The sequence below is a fragment of the Artemia sp. Qi Xiang Cuo genome, chromosome 12 (assembly GCF_049724085.1).
Source record: "Artemia sp. Qi Xiang Cuo chromosome 12, ASM4972408v1, whole genome shotgun sequence".
NCBI classification, from domain to species: domain Eukaryota; kingdom Metazoa; phylum Arthropoda; class Branchiopoda; order Anostraca; family Artemiidae; genus Artemia; species Artemia sp. Qi Xiang Cuo.
The window spans coordinates 11,669,643-11,678,042 of NC_142805.1; the positions used below are offsets into that span (position 1 = coordinate 11,669,643).

The following is an 8,400-nucleotide window of genomic DNA, read 5'->3' on the forward strand; positions in this document are numbered from 1 at the left end:
AACCCCCCAGGACACAGGGATAGGCGTTGTAAGTTATACTCTGGGTATATATATGGTTCTTATAGAAGGGATACTCGTATAAACTTCAGAGGGCTCATTTGACTGAAAATAAAAAGTTCTAGTTCACTTTTAAAGAGTCAAAAGAGACCGAAGCTTAATCTTGTCCCCCACGCCCTTTTTCCCCAAACCCATCCGATAAAAATTTTGAGATAACAATTTTGTTAAAAATGGTTCAAACATCAGATAATAAAAACTCCGAGGTTGACACAAACCCATTTTTTACTTTGATATCAGTTTTGATACTTTTAAGTTTGATTTTGAAATAAGGAATTTTTTAAAACTTGAAATTTTTTGCAACACAAAAACGAACAAAAATGAATTAAAAAAAAACTTCCGAAAAATAAGTTTTTCAAAGACAAGTAAAGGCCATTTTAAACTTAAGCTCAGCAGATACAAATACCTTTTAAAATTCAAACTCAAAACGACCAGAAATTACTATTAAAGAATAAATGAAACCCAAAAACGAACAGAAATTAGATAAACAATCATAGCAAAAACATAGAATAAGTAATCATATAAATGAATAAATAGATCTCAAAGCGAGTAATGCTTAGATTGAATATGAATATCAAGCTTAAAACGAAAAAAAAAAATTCCTAATGAAGTATAAATGAAACTTAAAAGAACAGAAATTAAATAAACAATCAATGCGAACATACAATAGATATTAATGTAAATTAATAAATAATCTTGAAACGAGTGAAACTTTAATTGAATATGCAAATCAAGCTTGAAACGAACAAAAATCACCACAAACAAGAGTTTGGGTATGACCTCCTTCTCTCACTGTAAAAGTCTAAAACCTACTGCGTCATTGGCCTTTTTACTGAAAACTATATGCGTCTTGAACAGTCTTGGAAAGTATAAACAACATCAAATTGAATATTTGATGCATAATGATATTAATTGTTAAAAGATCCATCAGTTCAAGAATTTATTTCAGTGTAAGTGTATTTTTATTTTCAATACTGTAAGAACTGGAAAATAAAATATTTGTAATATAATCCGTTTTCAGTTAAGCGCCAATGACACAGTAAGCTTTTGGTTTTTATTTACAGTTAGAAAAGGAGGCAATATCCAAACACTTGTTCGTAGGGAAACTATATTCGTCTTTAACAACTTTAAAAAGAGCTAATAAATTAAACTGAGTATTAGATGTATAATGATATTAATTGCTGAAAACTCATCAGTTCAAAATGTTACTATAATTTTAATGTTTATTTTCAATATTAAGTACAAAAGAAAATATTTGTCATGAAATTGGTGTTCAGTAAAGCGCCAATGACGCTGTAGGTTTTAGACTTTTACAGTGAGAGAAGGAGGTCATACTCAAACTCTTGTTTGTGGTGATTTTTGTTCGTTTCAAGCTTGATTTGCATATTCAATTTAAGTTTCACTCGTTTTAAGATTTAATTATTAATTTACATTAATATCTATTGTATGTTTGTTCGCATTGATTGTTTATTTAATTTCTGTTCATTTTAAGTTTCATTTAAATTTCAATAGGAAACTATTTTTTTTTCGTTTTAAGCTTGATATTCATATTTAATCTAAGCATTACTCGCTTTGAAATCTATTTATTCATTTATATTATTACTTGTTGTATGTTTTTGCTATGATTGTTTATTTAATTTCTGTTCGTTTTTGGTTTCATTTATTCTTTAATAGTAATTTCTGGTCGTTTTGAGTTTGAATTTTAAAAGGTATTTGTATCCGCTGAGCTTAAGTTTAAAATGGCCGTTACTTTACTTTGAAAAACTTATTTTTCGGAAAGCTTTTTTTAATTATCTAAAAGGAAAAGGTCAAATGTCCCGAGCTCGTGCTGCCTAAGTAAAGAACGATGTTGGCACAATGTATTAGTTGGGCGCAAAACCCCTATGCCTTCCCAAGGCCAGAACAAAGTTTGCACTTTACTGAAGAAATATAAATGTTTTTACTTTTATAACTTTAATAAATCAAACAATATAAACATTTTGATTACTAAATATCAGTATATGTATATTAAACTGACAATGCACATTCATCTGGGCGGGGGGGGGGGGGCTAGTTGCCCTCCAATCACTTTCGACTATTAAAAAAGTCACTAGAACGCTCAATTTCCAATCGAATGAGCCCCTTTTGAAGTTTCTGCCACGACCCCTTCCATATGAAGTGCCCTTCTCTAAAGGAAAAAAAAATACATAGCACATTGTGCCAACATCGTTCTTATATGCCCTCAGGGCATAACTTAAAACCCTTGCCTCGAGGGTTGTGGGGGAGTGTCCTTCTCAAAAACATATTTTCCAATTTACAATCAAATGAGCCCTTTTCGAAGTTTCTACGACAACGCCTTCTATAAAAAACCTTATATGCCCCCAGGGCATAACTTAAAACCCTTGCCCTGAGGGTTGTGGGGAGTGTCCTCCTCGCAAACGTATTTTCCATCTGTAAATCAACTAGCCTGCCCTGAACAAAATGGCTATCTCAAAATTTTGATTGGATGTGGTTGGAGAAATGATGGGCGTGGGGGGGGGGGGCTAGTTGCCCTCCAATCACTTTTGACTATTAAAAAGGGCACTAGCCACCCCAATTTCCAATCGAATGAGTCCTTTTCGAAGTCTCTACGACAACTCCTTCGATACGAAGTGCCTGTCGAAGAAAGAAAAAAAAATACATTTTGGCCACATCGTTCTTTATTTAGGCAGCGCTCGCGCGCTGCCTATGATTTTCCTACAGCAAAAATAGGGAAATTTTTATCAGTTGTATTTCACCCACTAATTCAGGCTCAAAAATGCAATATCAGAAATTCTGCTGATTTCGTTTCCTAGGTGAGGTAAGTTTCGGTTAAACCAAATACAAGGATTGAAAGTTGTTATGAGTATTAATTTAATACAATTTGTTAGCCAAAAAAGGATGAACTTATTTGTTAGAATAAAAGTATTAATAACCACACTGTAACAGATAACTCTACTCTTTCGAATCAGAAATTTCTTTCACTTACAGCCCTTTGTAACAGAACTTCTTTTTACTTCCATCATAGAGACATTTTTATAGACAGAAATATGGGCTTTCCGGATACTTTAGTAAGTTCAGCTTCTTAAAAAAAAGATTCCTTCTCTAAAAAGTCCAGCTCTAAATTAAATACAATTAACTTACTTAGAGCAAAAGCTTATAAATTGCCACAAAAGGAAGCAATCAACAAGATAAAAATGATTTTTTTATTTTTAAAGGGAGGGGGGCTACAAGTCTCTTGTAGATGGTTTTGACATGGATGTTTTCATCTGTGTTGTTTTATTTCTAGTTGATGTCAGTTCTTTTTCCAGCTCTCAAAAATCTAAAAAATATCTCAATCTTTAAAAATTGTTCTGCTTCTAAATTTGACAAACCCTTATAATTTGTGCTCCCAAAATTTGTACAATGACTAAGCAGAATTTTTAACATCCTATGGGATTTTTGCTCTAGTCAAGACTGGTAAAAAGTAACAGTTTTGAAAAAAAAAAATTCAGCAATATAGGGCTGAATCCCTAGTTTTTATTGTCCATTTCAAAACCCCTGTAAAATTGAAGTGCACTTTTTGTAAAGGAAAAGAAACAGGGTTTCAGGCTTTTTTCGAAATTCCTAAGACATGGTAATATAGAAAGTTCAAATCAATGGCACATATTATTAATGAATTAGCTTTGAATTTAAGTTATTGTTGTGTATGGCAGATTCTACAAAAACTCCTTTCATTGTTTCCTACTGATGCTTAAAGGAGAGGGATAACCCGAGACAGAATACAAACGTCCGGTGTGGTTTTAAAAATCCTGAAATAAGGTCAATATCCGAATTTGTAGAGAAAGACTGGAACCTACCAAAGTAACAGGCTATCCTAATGGCGTATATTGCAGCTATAGGATTGTCACAAAATTGCTTCTTTCAGTGGTAACATCTTTTTGGGAATACTTTTTTCTGTGATTTGGCAGTGTTTTTCAAACATCATATTTTAGTTTTCATCTTCTAAAAGAATCATAAATTCAAGACTTGAGATTTTAAACCTCCTGCTACAGGGTTTTGAACCCAACAGATATTCCTTGGACAGTTTTTATTACAATGGTTCTCTTCACTTTCCTATTCAATGCCAAACCGCAGGTTTTTCAAGCTCGTTTTCCATTCCCATAATTCATTTTCTTGATAAACTTTTGCCATTAACATAAACCAAAAATAATAGTAAACATTCTTGCCACTCAGTATAGTCACCTGAGGGTTGAGTCACTAATTAGCTTGAAATGCTATATTTTTCGGACTAGACAGTTTTTTTTATCTAAATAAGTCTTAAGCTTTTTGTTGCAATAGGTGGTTGGCTCTTTACTTGGAAGCAGTTATTGCTTCAACCTTGGTGAACAAACTTTTTGACAGAATCTATAATAATTGACCATTATCCATGTAATATTGTCTCTTTTTTTTTAAATCTGATGCTCTTCTTATTCTTCATATATTTACTAAGTGCCTAGATGCTGGGAGGATCAATTACCTTTACTCCTTCTACGAACTACCACATAAAAATTTTGTAGCATTTTAAAAGTCTTATCACTAACCAACTTGTTATATTGTAAATATTTTATTTAATTTTTACTCTTATTTTGTAGAAGCTGAAGATATATTCTCAAATGATAAGAAAGATATTTTTGGAAGCACTCATTCTATGCTATTAATTAAAGATGAGACCAAACATTTTTCTTTTTCTCCTGGCATCTCTGGAGATTGTCAACATGATGGTGATCATGTTAAACTGGAGCCGAAAATTGACAGGGACGAAGGTATGCTTCAGATTTCCTGATCTTCTTTATTTTTGCATGTCTAAATTTAGATGGTTTATCTTAAACTTTTTTTGAAATATTGACAGGGCATGAAAGATTGGTGTTTACTGCATCTTATCGGTCTGATTGCATTTGCAAAAAAAAAGTATATTTAGTTAATGATAATCCCATATGGTTTTGATTATTAAAATTTTGTATCCTAATTAAACTCCTGGATAAAATGACAAAATTAATTTAAATTTAGACTGTATTCTGGCTTTTGGAACCAATTAGAACTCTTTTACAATTTTTAAATATGGATTTAGCTATGCGTAATAAAAAATAATTGTTTTTTATGACATAAATGACTTAAGAATATGCTAATCTGATAACTCTGTAGTTTAATCATTCTCTTCTAGAAACAACTTAGTTTTGATTGATTTTAATGCAACATTATCTCCAAAGAAGTGCATAATTTACATGATCTTATTGTACTGTAATTTTCATTTTATTTCTAATGTTGTAATAAGGATAGAAGAAATTTGTTTTAATACAATTCGTTTTCAGTAAAGGACCAATTACGCAGTTGGCTTTAGACTTTTACAGTTAGGGAAGGGGGCAGTAGCCAAACTGTTGTTTCTATAAATACAATTGTCTAATAAGTACAAAAGAAAATATTTGTAATATAGTTTATTTTCAGTTAAGTACCAATGACGCAGTAGGCTTTAGCCTTTTACAGTTAGGGAAGGGGGCAGTAACCCAACTCTTGTTTGTAGGGATTTTGTTTGTTTTAAGGTTTATTTATATATTCAATTTAAGTATTACTTTATTTAAGATTTATTTATTCAATTATATTAGTACCTGTTGTATCTTTGTTTGCTATGATTGTTTATTTAGTTTTTTTTTATTTTGAGTTTCATTTATTCTTCAATAGTAAAAGATTTGTTTTTGTTTTAAGCTTGATATGCTTATTTAATTCTATTTTTGTATGTTTTAAGAATGATATATTCATTTATATTTGTAAATGTCGTATGTTTGTTTTCTATGATTGTTTATTCATTTTCTGTTTGTTTGGGGTTTAATTTGTTCTTTATTACTAATATCTAGTCGTTTCTATTATGAATTAATATAGGTTTTTATTTTTCTTGGTCTTTAGTTTAATATTGCCTTTAATTTTCTTTGTGAAGCTTATTTTTGGAAAGTTATTTTAATTTATAAATTAAATAATGAGGTAAGATTCATTAGACTGAAATTTGTAATAAATGTGCTAGGCTAAATATTTAAAAGCTGAGTTGTGTGCTAAATTAAAATAGACCTAAAAAATACAAGTCTTTGATTTTGAGCGAATTTTATATTATTAAAGTTCTTCTTGTTGCAGCGTCATCTGATATGAGCAAACAAGAATGCGGATTAGATAGCATGCCAGGTCTAGCAAGAATATGTGTAAAAAAAGAAATGAATTAGAAATGTCAAAATTAAATAAGGGCTTTATTTAGCTTATTTTGGACAGAAAATTTATGGGCATCTTTTTTACCGATTGGCTGAAAAAAAATTTGATTTGGTAAATGTATTAGTTTTTGATATTCTGTAGTATGAGTATATGAGTTAATATTCATGGTCCTAAAATTTCTGTAAGGAAAATGTTTGAAAGCACTTCTTTCTTTGACATGCTTGTTGAATGTTTTCAATACTATTTTTTGTGTTATTGTTTAATTTATCAATCCAAAAGAAATTGATTTTAAAATGTACACAAAGCCCAAGTATATTTATAAATAAGTAAATAAATGAGTTGCAATTTTTAGATTTTATTAAACAAAATAGAGATATCTTGAAAAATTATTTTATTAGGCATAGGAAAAATCCCACAAGAAATACGCCCCTTCTTTAAAACTTTACACTAGAATATGAGAGGTCTGGAGCGGAATTTGGCAGTATGCCAAAGCCTAGACTCTATGTTCTCTGAACTGTCTTTTTGTTATTTTTATCTTTGTTTTATTTTGTTTTTATCCGACATGTCGTTTTTTCATATTTATTTCAATTCTTTATTTGATAAGCTTATTTCCTAAATTTTTAATATTATCTTTTTCTATTTGTTTTGTTTAAAAGCTTGTTTTCTGTTGGGAGTTGACTAAAAGTATAAACTTTTTTCCTATACATGCAAGGCAACATCTTACATGTTAGTTTTATTAACACGGATGAAATCAATTCGAAAATTTAGGCGTGACTTTTTTGCTGATTGGCTGGAACATTTTTGAATTGGCAAAAATTATAAAGGTTTTATTCTGTAGTTTGCACATATGAGCAAATATTTCAAGGTAACAGTTGTCCGAGTCTAATATGACATTTGATAAATTCTTTATGAAAAAATGTTATTGACAGTTTTTACCAGGGGTCGACAGAACAGAGTTTCGCAAATGTTAAATTGTGATCCTCAACTTATTGCAGGGTTTGCTTAGGGTCTTGTTTGTGGCAATAGGCCTAGCGTTTGAAGATCTATGTGATGTCCTACCCAATGCGTGATAGGCCAATAATCAGCTTTTTTTAATAATAACAAAAAGTTTTCTTAAAAACCGAATAAGGCAGTACAAAACAGTGTTCTAAGGAACATCACAATATCATAACTTAAAAATAATCATCTCTCCACTTCCTAAAAAATAGTGTCACAAAAAAAAAGAACAAATAACTCAAACTTGAATTAATCGTTTTCTTTACAAGTTTATTAACATATTTGCTAACCGTTTTCTTTCAGGAAACGGGAGAGACGTCGAGAACAAATTCCTTACGGCATATTTTAGTAGGTTTTGGGAGTTAATTTCAAATTAAAGCTGTAATGAAGATACGGTTTTAGAAAGAAGGCCCCCGGTCAAAATACTGAGGATAAAGGGCTCTTTCCTAATCGAAATTGAGCATTAAATACTTTTAGACATTTTCAATCTTTTGTGTTCCTTCATTTGAGAGGCCAGGGTGCCGCACAGGACAAGTATACTCTAATATGGGACGCACAAAAGAAGTATATACTAGTAGTAAATGTGATTTGGAGCAACTAAATTTATTTAAAAGTTTAAGGAGGGAAAGCGAGGAGTTTGCTTGTGTAGGTTATTATTTATATGGGCATCCCATTTCGAATTGGAAGAAATTTTAAAACCAAGGAGCTTAAGAGATGTGACAGGTTTCAGGAGGAATAGGGATTAGAAAATGGGAAGGGGATTTAAGGAAACATACTGAGACTATTGTTGATTTAGAAGGGTTGACTGTCATTCAAGGGAAGATGCTTCACAGGCAATATCTTGGAGTATGCCCATTGGATTGCTAAAAATGTTTTTATGTCACATCTCTAAAACTGTAAAGTCATAGACAAATTTCCACCTTTGTCATAAAGGATTGAAAGGGTGTTAATCATAAGAGAAAAAAGGAGAGGGCCTAGAATAGTCCCCTAAGGAATGCCATTAAATATGCGGAGATGATCTGAGAAACAATTTAAATATTTAACTGCTTGAGATCTATTAGAGAGAAAAGAGGCAACGAGCTTAACCAGGAGAGTTTCAATGTGGAGTTCTTTTATAAGTTTATCTATGAGTAAATTGTA

General features: G+C 31.1%; 1 pseudogene across 1 annotated transcript in view; it reads left to right on the forward strand.

Moving 5' to 3' along the window:
- LOC148945781 (uncharacterized) overlaps positions 1-8,400 on the forward strand; it is a 133,848-nt pseudogene that overhangs the window by 17,139 nt on the left and 108,309 nt on the right. Inside the window, exon 3 of the transcript XR_016142496.1 lies at positions 4,665-4,835. The product of XR_016142496.1 is annotated as an uncharacterized LOC148945781 (transcript). The remainder of the gene's footprint in view (positions 1-4,664; positions 4,836-8,400) is intronic.